Source organism: Macaca mulatta, chromosome 1 (assembly GCF_049350105.2).
Source record: "Macaca mulatta isolate MMU2019108-1 chromosome 1, T2T-MMU8v2.0, whole genome shotgun sequence".
NCBI lineage: Eukaryota > Metazoa > Chordata > Mammalia > Primates > Cercopithecidae > Macaca > Macaca mulatta.
The window spans coordinates 231,660,295-231,675,091 of NC_133406.1; the positions used below are offsets into that span (position 1 = coordinate 231,660,295).

The 14,797-nt window shown below is 46.6% G+C and overlaps 1 protein-coding gene across 19 annotated transcripts in view; it reads left to right on the top strand.

Moving 5' to 3' along the window:
* Positions 1-8,100, top strand: part of GPR157 (G protein-coupled receptor 157) — a 34,037-nt gene extending 25,937 nt beyond the window's left edge. For 4 of the 19 annotated variants that reach the window (XM_077975988.1, XM_077975963.1, XM_077976073.1 and 1 more), the window contains one exon: positions 341-613. The gene's annotated coding sequence lies outside the window, so the exon portion shown is untranslated. Of the gene's footprint in view, positions 1-309; positions 614-1,937; positions 2,545-5,935 lie in introns of those variants that run through there. The other 15 variants (XM_077975985.1, XM_077975996.1, XM_077976039.1 and 12 more) reach the window with 8 other exon arrangements.
* Positions 8,101-14,797: the final 6,697 nt, after the last annotated feature.

Below are 14,797 nucleotides of genomic sequence, written 5' to 3' on the forward strand. Positions count from 1 at the left end.
TTGACTCTCAAAACCAAAATCTGTATCAGGAAAGGAATAATCATTTAGCAGACTGAGTCCAAAATGCTGATTTTTGGTTTCCTGTGAAAATGGATTTCTGTTTCTTTTTTTTTTGAAATGGAGTTTCACTGTGTTGCCCAGGCTGGAGTGCAGGGGTGTGATTTTGACTCACTGCAACCACCGCCTCCAGGGTTCAAGCAATTCTCCTGCCTCTCAATTCCAAGCTGCTGGGATTACAGGCACCTGTCACCATGCTTGGCTAATTTTTTTGTGTTTTTAGTAGAGATGGGTTTTCACCATGTTGGTCAGGCTGGTCTCGAACTCCTGACTTCCACCTCAGCCTCCCAAAGTGCTGGGATTGCAGGCATGAGCCACTGTGCCTGTCCAAGAAAACAGATTTCTTGATGGAAATTAGCGAGACAAACATCCCCTTAGGATTGAAAGAGAGCTCTGGGCTGCTCCAGGGAAAGCCACTCGGCAGAGATAGCCTCTGTAAGTGAATTCTGGACTCCCCTAAGGACATTACAGCAAATCTCTGGGTATGTCTCTGGTAAAGACCCTCACTTGAGCTTCTAGAAGGCAGCAAAAATTCAGGAATTTGCTTGCGGCAAAAGAGAACATGATTTACAGAGAAAAGAGAAAAGACAATACTAGGACACAGAGGAATAGTGTTAGAATCAACCCTGCTCAGCAGGGGCCTCCAGAGCCCTCCCTGCTGTACCCAAGCCAGGGCTGAGACGTGACTCCCCAAACGGGCTGGCCATGGTCAGGAAAGGCCTGTAGAGGGAGCTGAGGGCTCAGAAAACACCTGCTCTGGGTGCCTGGGCTCAAGTTCTCATTCCGTTTCTTTGATGCCACTGGCCACTCTATCTGCTTCTGTAAAAACCTCCAAAAAGTTACACGTCGGGTATCTAATTCAGCTTCCTCTGCTGCCCACCTCTTGCCACAGATGAATGATCACCGTGAATGGTGGTGACCAGGTGGGCAGGGCAGGGGCTTGTCTGAGTGCCTTAGCCCAGGCCTCTGGCCCACCGACCTTGAAAACAGCAATATCGCTTCCTCCTTAGATCCAGTTACCAAGTCAGTCTAGCTGGGTGGGTAGTGCTCAGACAGACAGACTGGATGGGAAGGAAGTCACATCCTAAAAGTCCAGGAGGGGGCCAGGCACAGTGGCTCACGCCTGTAATCCCAGCACTTTGGGAGACCAAGGTGGGGGATCACCTGAGGTCAGGAGCTTGAGACCAGCCTGGCCAACATGGTGAAACCCTGTTTCTACTAAAAATACAAAAAAAAAAAAAAAGCCAGACGTGGTTGCGTGTGCCTGTAGTGCCAGCTACTTGGGAGGCTGAGGCAGGAGAATTGCTTGAACCGGGGAGGCAGAGGTTGCAGTGAGCCGAGATCACACCACTGCACTCCAGCCTGGGTGACAGAGTGAGACTCCATCTCAAAAAATAAAACAAGTCCAGGAGGGGGTGTTACTTCTGTTACTTCTTTTTAATGTATTTATTTTTGTGGGGCAGGGTTTTGCTGTCTGGAGCACCACACCCAGGCTGGAATGCAGTGATGCAGTCATGGCTCACTGTAGCCTCCAACTCCCAGGCTCAAGCGATCCTTCCACCTCAGCTCCCCGAGTAGCTGGGACCACAGGGGTGGCTAAATTTCGATTTTTTTTTTTTTTTTTTTTTTTTTTTGAGACGGAGTCCCGCTCTGTCGCCCAGGCTGGAGTGCAGTGGCCGGATCTCAGCTCACTGCAAGCTCCGCCTCCCGGGTTTACGCCATTCTCCTGCCTCAGCCTCCCGAGTAGCTGGGACTACAGGCACCCGCCACCTCGCCCGGCTAGTTTTTTTGTATTTTTAGTAGAGACGGGGTTTCACCATGTTAGCCAGGATGGTCTCGATCTCCTGACCTTGTGATCCGCCCATCTCGGCCTCCCAAAGTGCTGGGATTACAGGCTTGAGCCACCGCGCCCGGCCTAAATTTCGATTTTTTGTAGAGGCAAGGTTTTGCCATGTTGCCCAGACAGATCTCGAACTCCTGGGCTCAAGTGAAGGGCTGTTACATCTGATGAGGGCAAAAGGGGCTGTGCTCCTTGGACACTTTGCACAGCCCCAGTGGGCTTCTGTCTCCTCTGTTAGTGTGGTTAATGTTTATCTGCCTGCATCCCCTAGTCACCCAAGTGTAAGCTCAGCCATAACACGTTCTGCAGCCGGAACAGTGTCCTCAGCTCAGCGTCCCTCTCCCATGCACTTTCTGAACTTTGGTCTTTTAACTAGGTTTACCAGCCGCTGTCTGCCTCTTTGTGCTTTTGAGATGTTTTTGGTTTGTTCTGTTTTGTTTTTAAATAAAGATTATTATTTGACCCAGGCTGAAGGTACAGACAGAACTCTTCACGTGTCCACAACAAGAAAAATTGTTTTTACAAACTTCTAGTCGTGGCATCAAAAGTGTGAGTTTTTGCATCTGCAGAATTGTCATACAAGCCCTGATGGGGGGGGAAGCTGAAGTTTTACTGTTTTAAATTAAATAAATACATTATTTTTCTCCTATATATTCGGTAAACTGATTGCCTGCTGCTGTGTTGTGCAGGGTGGGGAGGGAGCGGTTGCTGCACAGGTGGCTCACATTGGCCTGTGTTGCTGCGGTTCCAGAGCCTACCATGAGGCTGAGACCTGGAGAAGACAGCTCTGCCCTTCTCTCTTGGCAAATGTAGCTAAAGAGGCAGCCGCCCTGTTGGCATAGCCAGCTTCCCCTGAGTTTGCCTAATAAACACCATGGGGGTGGAGAGATAGGGAGAGGGTGTTAGAATACAGATTCCTGGGCTCTGTCCACAAAGTTGGTGCTTAAGAGGGGAATGAAAGCCACTCATAGCAGGGCCCTAGTGTAACCGCCCAGTGGGTTCACCTTGCCTGCTGCCTAGATAGAGCCGATGAGGGTCAACAGGTCCAAGTTCCAAGCACCCATGACTTGGGGCTGAACTTGAATAAGAGAGATGCTCCAGGCTGAGCTGCCAACCCCTTCACCCTTCATGCATAGTTGTATCACGCACATGGTGACCCACTGCAGCTGCAGCTGCAGGCTTCCTGGTGGTCAGGGACTGCTGGGACACCAGGGGCTCTTCTTGGAAGGGAGCAGCCTTCCAAATGCATCTATCGGAGGTGGCTGCCTTGCTTTGTGACTTGAAGGTTTGCACTGGCCGTGCAGCCCCACCTTGCGGTCATATTTTTCTTTAAACTGCTCCACCTGGGGAATTTTGCTGCCAAAAGCTCCTAAACTTTCTTCTACTTTCTGGATTTTGTGCAGTTAAAACTGCATTGAGGAGAATGGCTTGAACCCGGGAGGCAGAGATTGCAGTGAGCCCAGATCACGTCACTGCACTCCAGCCTGGGTGACAGAGCGAGACTCCGTCTCAAAAAACAAAACAACAATAATGAAAAAAAACTGCATTGAATAGCCCCTAGAAGTGGCATCTTGAATTTGGTTATTAAGGTACAATATACACAAGTAATGCTAGAATGGCAGTGCCTGGTCCTGCTTCTTCGAGGTGACCATCCTGAAGTTTGTTAACTATTCTCTCCTGTCTTTGTCTTTGCATCTCTAAACTTGATGCTATGTGCTTATCTGGGAGAAAATGGAAGCATCCCCTCCCAGCCCTCTCCTGTGACCCTCCACTCATTAACCGCCATGCGCCTTTCCCTTTCCATCTGTCTCCCCTCAGTGACCTTTGGTCACCTCTTCCCTGACCTCTTTTCCAGAGTTCTCTTCGCCTTCCTCACCCCAGCAAATGCAGCATGCGTTCAGAATCCAGGCTCCATGTTCCGTACTGTTCCACACCGTTCCCTCTTGCCTGGCCTCCTGCTTCTGCCTGTATGCAGCCCACACCCCACAAGGTCACCTCCTTCTGCTCCTATAGCCTTCTAAGCGGGTCTTTGGGATGCCACAGTCTCTGCAGAGATCGTAAGTTCCAGGGACCACTCTACCAGGCATTTTCCCCAGAGCCTGCCAGGCTCCTGGCACAGAGTCAGGCTGTATCCAAGGGTCAGCTCAGCACACAGCTGAGGCTTAGGCCTTGCACATAGGAAAAGCTATAGCAGGGGAAGCTTTGGGGGAAAGGTGGACCACTTTCTGAATGAAGCACGTGGGTCTAGAAACAATTACTCACTTGTTGGAGGAGAGTCCAGAATCCAGGCTCCATGAGGAAAAGGATTTGCCAGATGTGGTGGGGTTAGGACATTGTCACTAGCTAATAGCTGGCATTTCCTGAGTGCTTACCCTGTGCCAGGCCAGATATGAAGTTGCCCTTCTGTGGGCAGGATCCTGGAACCTGCACAGGTCACAGGCCCATGGAGTTGGCACTGCCTGTACACAAGACAAAGTTGGTGCTTACCAGGGGAGTGAAAGGCACTCCTATTGCAGGGCCCTAGTGTAACCTCCCAGTGGGTTCACCTTGCCTGCTCCCTAGACAGAGCCAATTTTTCAAGACAGGGGAATTGCAGTAGAGAAAGAGTAGTTCACATACAGCCAGCTGTGTGGGAGACCGGAGTTTTATTATTATTCCAATTGGTCTCCCCGAGCATGTGGGGATCAAGTTTTTAAAGATAATTTGGTGGGTGGGGAGGGGCCAGTGAGTCGGGAGTGCTGATTGGCTGGGTCAGAGATGAAATCATAGGGAGTCAAAGCTGTCCTCTTGCGCTGAGTCAGTACCTGGGTGGGGGCCACAAGATGAGATGAGCCAGTTTATCGATCTGGGTGGTGCCAGCTGATCCATCAGATGTGGGGTCTGCAAATGTCTCAGGCACTGACCTTAGGTTTTACAACAGTGATGTTATGCCTAGGAGCAGTTTGGGGAGGGTCACAATCTTGAATCCTCAGCTGCATGACTGCTCAACCATAATTTCTAATCTTTTGGCTAACAAGAAGGGGGTCTACCTTGAGAAAAGGACTGTTATCTTCTTTTTTCTAAACTATAAACTGTAAGTTCCTCCCCAGGTTAGTTCAAAGCCCTTGCCCAGGAATGAACAAGAACAGCTTGGAGGTCAGAAGGGAAGATGGAGTTGGTTAGATCAGATCTCTTTCACCATCTCAGTCATAATTTTGCAGTGGCGGTTTCACTAGCAGGGTCTCAGAGTAGGAGAGAACAACATTGGGGTATTTATTCTTTTTCGTTTATTTGTTTGTTTTTTGAGACAGAGTCTCGCTCGGTCGCCCAGGTTTGAGTACAGTGGCACAATCTCGGCTCATCACAACCTCCAACTCCCAGGTTCAAGCAATTCTCCTGCCTCAGCCTCCCCAGTAGCTGGGATTACAGGCATGTGCCACCACACCTGGCTAATATTTGTATTTTTAGTAGAGACAGGGTTCAACCATGTTGACCAGGCTGGTTTCGAACTGCTGACCTTGTGATCCATCTGCCTCTGCCTCCTAAAGTGCTGGGATTACAGGTGTAAGCCACCACACCCAGTCCATATTTTTGAAGATCAAAACATGTAGTTTCAGATGAGTCTTTCAGCCTCCTTGGAATTAGCAAGTCATGATGTAATCCTTTCACATAAGTGAACACAGCATGATGAGGATTTGCTGGTGGTGAGTTGAATGAGTTTTGAGTCTAAGCTATCATTGGATGCTTTTTATTGAAGAGCTGATGAATCTTTCCAGGAAGTTCCTGGAGTGAACCATAAAGTTATTTGCAGCATTTGTCTTGCAGGACAAGAATCTCCTGGGCATAGTGAAGTGATATTGATGAAGGCATCTGTGTGTTTATCAAGTCATCTTATGGTAGACAAGCCAAGGGGATGGCTTTGAATCTCCAAGGAAAGGAGAAGAAGGTGGGTCCCGATGACCAGGTTTGTGAACGACGAGACTCTGGAAAGAGAGAGACTGGGTTCCAACTATGGCTCCATTGTTTATTATACTTGATCTTGGCCAGAAGGCTGATAAGTGGACTCTGTCATTTCTCCTTTTTTGGGGGAGTGGGGGATGGAGTCTTGCTCTCTCACCCAGGCTGGAGTGCAATGGTGTGATCTTGGCCTACTGCAACCTTCACCTCCTGTGTTCAAGTGATTCTCCTGCCCCAGCCTCCCATGTAACTCAGACTGCAGGCACGTGCCACCAGGTCTGGCTAATTTTTGTATTTTTAGTAGAGATGGGGTTTTGCCATGTTGGCCATGCTGGTCTTGAACTCTTGACCTCAGGTGATGCGCCTGCCTCGGCCTCCCAAAGTGTCAGGATTACAGGCGTGAGCCACTGCACTGGCCCATTATTTATCCTTATATTACTCTGAGAAAATGTTGACCTCACTCAGCTGCAGGTTCATCTAAAATTGGGTGATATTGAGGCTTAAATGAGATCCAGTGCTTCTAAAACTGCCTTTGCAAAAATTATGACAGTGTGAGAAATCTGACATCGTTGATTCTGTCTTGCTTCTAAACTCCAGGCTGCCCTTGGTCATTCCTGAGTATGGGCCAAGCTAACTTTGGGAGAAATTTAGTTTAGAGCTTAACCTTAAAGCAAGGATGGTAATAGCCCTTCTCAAAACTAAACCGTCTTTGTAAAACTAATGAAAGGCCGCAAGGTTAGGATTATGAGAGGGGCCTGAATTCTGCTAAGATGTAGGCACAGGTAAATGATTACCAGCCATTTTTCCAGAAGTCACAAGATTTATAACTTCCCCAATTACTCCCATAAGTAACATCACTATTGTAGAACCTAAAATTCACTTTTTGAGATGTCTCAGACTTGTATTTCTGATGATGGCTAACTCTACTTGGACTCATGACTCAACCCATCCTGTGGCCCCACCCAGAGGAGGACTCAGCACTGTAAGACTTAAAGAAAGAAGAAAGAAACACAAAATGTGGCTTGACAGTTAAGGACAGGTTTATTTTAGAGAAAACAAACCTGAGAGGGGCTTCTGGATGAGTTAGGTCAGAGAGCCCTTCTCTCATACAGACTAAGGATATTTAAGGGTTTTGGAAGGTGGGTGAGCTTGTCATAGGTTTGGTATGTTTCTATGTGAGGGAAAGTTTATTGTGGGGTTGGAATGTCTCTGGTCAGAGGGGAGCCTATCTTGGGGTTGGCATGTTTCTGGTCAGAGAGGGGTTTATCTTAGCAATGGAATGTTTCTGGTTATGCTGACATCAGCCATTAGGCTGATGTTTTGGGGCTGGATTTAGGCAGTTTTTCATGCATCAACAGGAACGTAGGATGGTGGTGTTTGTTCAAGATGGCGATGCTCCTGCTCTGTCAATTCAGTCCCTATAGTTATAAAAAGGATGAGGGGTGGTGTGTTCTTTCTGGCTACTTCCTGCTGAGGGCTGGGGCTGGGGCACGGGAGACAGAGAGTTCTTTGATTTTGGATTGATTACAGGAGTAACTCTGTTTGTAGATGTTTTTGGGTAATTGGCTGTGAGATTGCCATGATCCTGTTGGTTAAAAAATCTTTGAAAAAGGTTAATTAAACAGGGTAAGAACGTTAGTCCTAGGCATATTATTAGGAGATGGCCCAGGAATGGGATGACCCATGTTAGGATTTTGTGTTTAAACGAAGAATTTACTTGGCTGTCTTGGTATTCTCTTAGCTTTTTAGCCCTTTCTTTAAGTTTTTTTAGCAGCGTCTCTTACTAGACCCGATTGGTTGAGACAGAAGCAACATTCTTCACCCAGTGAGAGGCAGAGGCCTCAGTTTTCAGCCGTTATAAGATTTAATCCTTGTCTATTTTGGAGGACTACTTCAACCAAGGAGTCTAATTGGTCTTGGACTTGTATAAGGCTTTGGGCCATGTCTTCTAATGAATTCTGCAGTTTTGTTGACAGAGCTTTAAAGTATGTTAAGGAGGTGGCTAATCCTCCTGCTCCCCACCCAGTCCCAGAGGTTATACCTAAGGCAGCCATTAAAGGAATGACTTGGATGGCCCTCCTTTTTCTAACATACTGGATGGATAGGATGGGTAAAGGCTGATCAGGAGGAACTAGGCCAATGGAGGGAGAAATAAAAACTAGGGTACAGGTTCCGGTTCAGTCGGTGGGGAGACAAAGATATGTGTTGGTGCCACACAAAAAGAATAAGCCTTTGTCATAAATACAGGCAAAGATATGGAAAGAAAATAAGTGAATTAGGCCGGGCGCGGTGGCTCACGCCTGTAATCCCTGCACTTTGGGAGGCCAAGATGGGTGGATCACGAGGTCAGGAGATCGAGACCATCCTGGCTAACACGGTGAAACCCCGTCTCTACTAAAATACAAAAAAAAAAATTAGCCAGGCGCGGTGGCGGGCGCCTGTAGTCCCAGCTACTCGGGAGGCTGAGGCAGGAGAATGGCGTGAACCCAGGAGGCGGAGCTTGCAGTGAGCCGAGATGGTGCCACTGCACTCCAGCCTGGGCGACAGAGTGAAGACTCCACCTCAAAAAAAAAAAAAAAAAAAAAAAAAAAAAAAAAAAAAAGAAAATAAGTGAATTAAAGATGGGATATTTTTTCTTTCCTGTGGTTCTTTACTCCAGGTGGACAAGGAGGAGACCAAGGAGATACACCTATTATAGTAGAGATATAGGAGGAGTACAGGAGGAGGGTTTTTTTTGTTTTTGTTTTTGTTTTTGTTTTTTGAGACAGAGTTTCACTCTTGTTGCCCAGGCTGGAGGGCAATGGCGTGATCTTGGCTCACCACAACCTCTGCTTTCCGGGTTCAAGTGATTCTCCTGCCTCAGCCTCCCGAGTAGCTGGGATTACAGACACACACCATCATGCCCAGCTAATTTTCTATTTTTAGTAGAGATGGGGTTTCTCCGTGTTGGTTAGGCTGGTCTTGAACTCCCGACCTCAGGTGATCCACCCGCCTCGGCCTCCCAAAGTGCTGGGATTACAGGCGTGACCCACTGCGCCCGTCCGGAGGAGTTTTTTTTACACATTTAATCCGGTTGGATGTTGCACCATTGATACTGAGCCACAGAAAAAGGTGGGCACTAGGGGAAGCAGAGGTTAGGTCAGGGGAGAGGCTGTAAAACAAGCCATTGCAGGAATGCTCCGTTTGCTTCAGGCAGTACTTAGTAGTCAACCCGGTTAATTTGATGGTCAGAGGGGTGCTTAACAATGATAATGTGGCTGCATTGGTTAGACGTTAAGGACCCTACAGGGAAACTTCCCCCAGAGGCTGAAAAGCAAAGTGAGTCTTGTTGTAAAAGGGGGGTGTGTTCAGTTATGGGCCCTTCAATGCGAGGGCCTTGGGACTTCAGGGGTGGTAGGGAGTTGTAACAGGTTTGAAATAATTTGTTGGCATGATCTGCCCTGGAAATGGGATAACTGCCGACCAGCACGTCAGCTTTTTCCAAAAAGGAAGCTCCATTTGGAGTTGATAGATTAGGGTTATGTTTCTTGTTAAAAGGTCATGAAGGGATGCAGGAAGGGCTGTGTAAGCCGGAGAAGACAGTAGTAAGCACATCCGGGACTCCGAAGCAAAGGAACAGTTAGTTTGCTGCAAGAGAGATTGTGTAAGGTTTATAGCACATTCTAGTTTGAGCAGCGGGGAGTGGTTGTATTGGTGAGGTTGATGTGATCAGGAAATTTATATTGAAAGAAACAAGTAGGTCAGGCGCGGTGGCTCACGCCTGTAATCCCAGCACTTTGGGAGGCTGAGGTGAGCGGATCACAAGGTCAGGAGATCAAGACCATACTGGCTAACATAGTGAAACCCTGTCTCTACTTAAAATACAAAAATTACAAAATACAAAAAATTAGCCGGGCGTGGTGACAGGTGCCTGTAGTCCCAGCTTCTCGGGAGGTTGAGGCAGGAGAATGGCGTGAACCTGGGAGGCGGAGCTTGCAGTGAGCCGAGATGGCACCACTGCACTTCAGCCTGGGGGACAGAGCGAGACTCCATCTCAAAAAAAACAAAAAACAAAAAAACAACAACCAAAAAAAAAAAAAAAAAAAAGAAAGAAAGAAAGAAAAGAAAAGAAACAAGCAAAAAGAGAAAAAAGTTATTTGGGTGGGAGTAAAGTGCTAGAAAGCTCCTTGAAGCCATAGGTCCCACAGAACAGTGAGGAGCTGATCAGGATGTACAATGGGAGTTTCATAAGGGTACCACTGAAGGTCTGTAGTAAGGCTGGTTAGGAAGTGATGGAAGTTTGGGAGAGAAAGAGACATAAGCGGCTTATGTGGACTCCTCCTCGTTTTCCTCTGGGATTTGGGTGAGGCGAACGGAAGTCAGTGTCATGGAGCTACAAGAGAAGGCTGAAGAGGTTTTAGATTTGGTTGGTTGGGTATGTGGTGAAGGGAAGTCTGTTTTCTTGAGAGAAGTGAAATGAAACCAGTTGGGGAGTCCCTGGAGTTTTGATGCTGTGGCTGTAGTAAGGATGATTTGATAAGGTCGCTTCCATTTAGGTGTGAAATGGAGATTGGGGGTAGGGCTGAGATCTTTTACTAGAACCCAGTCTCCTAGCTGTAGGAAGGGATTAGAGGAGTTGGTGATGGGTTGTGGCAGGTATTTGTCAGCATGTTCCCAAATGAAATGGTGGATGGTATGCAGAAGAGGGGAAGCGAGAGGGGTTGGTAGAGGTGGGGCTTGACCCTGACGTGCAGCAAAAGGGGCAGTGGTCTCCTATACATGAGTTCAAAGGGTCTGAGCATTAGAGGCTTACATAGGAGCGCTCAAATTTTTAGAAGGGCTAAACGCAAAAGTGTAACCCAGTCTTTATGTGTCTGGAGTGAGTACCTGGTAAGGGTGTTTTTTAGAATGCCATTCATTTTCTCAACCTTTCCTGAAGACTGAGGTCGGTAGGGGATGCATAGCTTCCAGGTGATTTGTAGGGCTCCTGCCAGTGTTTGAGTAATTTGAGAAATGGATTCAGGACCATTATCAGATTGAAAAGAAAGAGGCACCCTGAACCCAGGGATGATTTCTGTTATTAATTTGGAAGCGACATTAGAAGCTTCTTTGTTGTGGGAAAGGCCTCAACCCATCTCGAAAAGGTGTCAACCAGAACTAAAAGAAATTGAACCCTTTTTACTGGGGGCGTATGGGTAAAATCAATTTGCCAGTCCTGTCTTGGAAGGTGTCCCCTGGCTTGCTGGGTTGGGAAAGAAGGGGGTTTAGTATTGGAGCGGGGTGAAACTTTTTGTTCAATAGAGCATTGATGGGAAATGGCTTTTAACTCTTCCTTTATATCTGGGGTTAAGAGTATATGGAAACTTAAGAAATGGTGTACAGAGGAATGGCTAGTGTGGAAGAGGTTGTGAATGTCCCATAGAAGAGTTGTTCATTCAGGGTCAGGTAGGACTAATTTGTTTTGTATGAACTAGTATGGGGGGGGTTGAATTTTGCCCCCACCATGATTAGTTGTTGTGTTTGGTGTTCTGGATAAAAAGAGGGAATATGTTGTATGAGGGGAAATAGATATTGGGGAATTAGGTGATTGGTTGAGGCATGTTTTCCCCAAGTCAGCCTCATAGTTCCCTAAAGAAATATGGCTTTTGTCTGATTGATGTCTGTTGCAATGGGTAACTGCAACCTTTCCTGGAAGTAGAGCTGCCGTTAATAGACGATGGATGGATTTTCCATTAATGATAGGGGTTCCCTGAGCCGTGAGATAGCCCCACTCACTCCAAATTTGAGCATTGGAATGAATGTTGTAGGCATATTTAGAATCAGTGTATATATTAACTTGTGTGTTTTTTGCTAGAGCTAGTTCTCTTGTTAGGGCAACTAGTTCTGCTTGTTGGGAGGATGTGCCCAGAGGCAAGGGAGCAGCCTCTGTGACTTTTCTAGGTGGGAGAAAGTGGATATTACCATGATACCCTTCAATGATGGCATATCCTGCTTTGAAGGGAGGGTTTTTTGATGCACTCCCATCTATAAACTAATCTGGGGCTCCTTTTATGTGAGTGGAAGTAAGGTGGTAAACATGGTGAGAGAACTTTCAATTAGATTAGAGCATGAGTGTTGGTCGGGGTTTTAAATTGGCGTTAAAGGTAAGAGTGGTGGGATTGGCAGGGGGTATCATGAAGAGAGATAGAGGGTTAAAGGAGAGTTGAATACAGGGCTTGCACATGAGAGGATGAGATGGGGGTGAGCGACTTATGGCTGACCATATCTTGTAGACTGTGAGAAGGAGGAAATACCTGAAGAGGTTCATAGAATATGAGCTTTTGTGCCTAATTATTGAAGCTGTGGCCAAAATTTTCTTTTTTTTTTTTTGAGACGGAGTCTTGCTCTGTCACCCAGGCTAGAGTGCAGTGTCACGATCTCGGCTCACTGCAAGCTCCGCCTCCCGGGTTCACGCCATTCTCCTGCCTCAGCCTCCTGAGTGGCTGGGACTACAGGCGCCCGGCACTACGCCTGGCTGATTTTTTTGTATTTTTAGTAGAGACGGGGTTTCACCATGTTCGCCAGGATGGTCTCGATCTGCTGACCTCGTGATCCACCCGCCTTGGCCTCCCAATGTGCTGGGATTACAGGCGTGAGCCACTGTGCCTGGCCTGTGGCCAAAAATTTTAAGCAAAGGGGCTAGCTTTTATAAATGGGGTCTAGTTGTTTGAAAAATATGCCACTGGTTGGAGGGAGTTTCCCATGGGTTGGGCTAGTAGCCTGAGGGCCTGATTATGAGAACTCTGTAAATATAGATGAAAAGGTCTTAGGGGGCTTGGAAGGCCTAAAGCGGGAGCCTCTAATAAGGCACATTTTAGGTGCAAGAAAGCATGATAAAAGGTCTGGGGTGGGAGTGAGTAATTGGTCAAAATTTCCTTTATTGTGTTAATAAAGGGGTTTAGCGATAATGGCAAAATTTGCTATCCATATTCAGAAATATCCCACTAATCCGAGGAAGGAAAGTAAGTCCCTTTCTGTTTTAGGAAATGGGATTTGTTGAACACGTTGCTTTCGTGCTGACGGAATTTCCTGGGTATTTGGCCTTATGATTAGTCCTAGGTATGAAATGTTTGGAGATGTTAATTGGGCCTTTCTTTTGGATACCCAGTACCTACATTCAGCCAAAAAATTTAAAAGCTTGGTGGTGTGTTGAATACAATATTTTAGGGAAGGGCTGCAAAGGAGTAAATCATCCGCATATTGAAGCAAAATGCTATGTTGTAGAGGTAGTTGGGAGAGGTCTAACTGAAGTGCCTGACCAAAATAGTGAGGGCTGTCCCTAAGCCCCTGGGGGAGGACAGTCCAGGTGAGTTGTTGGGAGCAGCCTGTGTCAGGATCAGTCCAAGTGAAAGCAAAAAGATTTTGAGAGCAGGGATGTAGAGGGATAGTAAAAAAAGGCATCTTTAAGGCTTAATACAGAGAAGTGGCTAGTGTTGGGAGGAATTCATGATAGGAGGGTATAGAGGTTTGGGACAACAGGATGAACAGAAACAACAGCGGAGTTGATTTGTCATAAATCCTGAACCAGTCTATAGGAGCCATCCCATTTTTTATTGGGAGAATAGGATTATTGTGGGGAGAATGGGTGGCGATTAAAATATTGGCAACCAAAAGTTGGGAGATGATGGGCTTGAGTCCCCGTAATCCATTCAGGATTGAGGGGATATTGTGGGACCACTATATAATGCTTAGGATTCTTCAGTGAAATTTGGATTAGAGAATGGTGGGTAGTTATTATGGAGAAGTCAGTGTTCCATACTATGGGGTTTACTTGGCTGAGGAATTTGGGATTTAAGTCTGTTTGATGTTGAATGTCTGAGGAGGGGTTCTGTTCTTGACATAATAATAAATAAGAGTGGCTTTGGTGTAGGACCGATAAATGAATGATTCCCCCTAGTTTGTGTAGAATGTCCCTTCTTAATAAAGGAGTGGGACAGTGAGGAATGACCAAAAAACAGTTAGTGAGGGTGACTCACTGAAATGAGGAGTATAGTGGCAGTGTTTGGTTTCTTGTATGCCCTTCATGCCAACAGAAACGAATGAATGTTCTAATGGGTCTTCATATTCAGTTAATACTGATAGGCTCACCCTAGTATCTAAAAGAAAGGAAATAATCTTAATGGATAACATCCAAATTACCCTGGGTTCCACGGACTCACTAGATGTCGGGGTGAAGAATCCTGGGCACCCTCAGTCCTCCGTGGGCAGCACCAGCAGTGAAGAGATTTCCTCCCGTGATGGTCAAGGGGCTTCATTATGAGCGGCACCCAAACAGGGAGGGTGTTCCTGTTGTGGGTAGTCCATTTTCCAGTGTCCCCAAAGACTGCAAGTTGGGCACAGTTTGGTGGACAGCCGGGAGTTAGGACAAGCCTTTGGCCAGTGTCCAGGATTGCCACATCAGAAACAGACTCCCAGAGAGGTGGGGAAGTTTTCTTTTGGGTGGTTGGGAGGCTTTTGTGTAATTGACTTTTGGACAGCAGGGGCAAGCATCTGGTATTTTAAACAGAGATGCTTGTCTTTTTAAATTTTTTGTTCCTCGTCTCTGTTGTTAAAGACATGAAAGGCTGCATTTACGAGGTCCCACAAAGATGTCTGGAGACCTTCCTCTAATTTTTGTAATTTTTTCTGGATATCTGGGGCAGATTGGGAAATAAATTGGAGGTGGAGAAAAGTTTGACCTTCTCTAGATTCTGGGTCCAAAATGGTATGTTTTAGCATCGCTTCAGTGAGGTGTGATAAGAAAAGGGCAGGATTTTCCTGGAGCTCTTGTGTAATTCCTCTAAGTTTTTCATAATTAGTTGCCTTATGGGCATTTTTGTCTATGGTGGGGAACTGCATCATTAGCCACTGGATTTTGTATGGGGGCTTAATTATGGAGTTTATCTGTGTGTGTTTCAGTTAAACTCCAGATGCACTCTTTTTCATCAGAAGTGAGGGTGCAGGTTA